Below are 677 nucleotides of genomic sequence, written 5' to 3'. Positions count from 1 at the left end.
CAAGGAAGAGACATTGAGGAGCTCAAGCACTCCATAGGATCTTCAAGAGGAAGAACAAGTCGCCATCACTAAGGTGGACCCGTTCTTTAACTTCCTTGTTCTTTATTTGTCTGTTTTTCGAAAATTTTTGCTTATGTTTATCTATGTTTGTGTCTTGTGATCATTAGTATCTTAGTGTCTATGCCTAAAAAGTTATGAATGTCCTATGAATCCATCACCTCTCTTAAAAAAAAAATTTGTTCTTAATTGAAAAAGATAAGAATTGCATGAATTTTGAATTTTATAACAGTTTAATTATTTTGATGTGGTGGCAATGCTTTTGTTTTCTGAATGTATGCTTAAACAGTGCATATGTCTTTTGAATTTGTGGTTCATGAATGTTAGCTCTTGAAAGAATGATGAAAAAGGAGACATGTTACTGAGGATCTGAAAAATCATTAAAATGATTCTTGAAGCAAGAAAAAGCAATGAAAAAAAAAAACAAAATATTTTCGAAAAAAAAATTCGAAAAAATAGAGAAAAGAAAGAAATAAAGTTGTGATCCAAGGCAAAAAGAGTGTGCTTAAGAACCCTGGACACCTCTAATTGGGGACTCTAGCAAAGCTAAGTCACAATCTGAAAAGGTTCACCCAATTATGTGTCTGTGGCATGTATGTATCCGGTGGTAATACTGGAAA

Source organism: Arachis duranensis, chromosome 9 (assembly GCF_000817695.3).
Source record: "Arachis duranensis cultivar V14167 chromosome 9, aradu.V14167.gnm2.J7QH, whole genome shotgun sequence".
Taxonomy (NCBI): Eukaryota; Viridiplantae; Streptophyta; class Magnoliopsida; order Fabales; family Fabaceae; genus Arachis; species Arachis duranensis.
The sequence above is the reverse complement of the archived record's forward strand: the minus strand, read 5'-3'. Positions refer to the sequence as shown.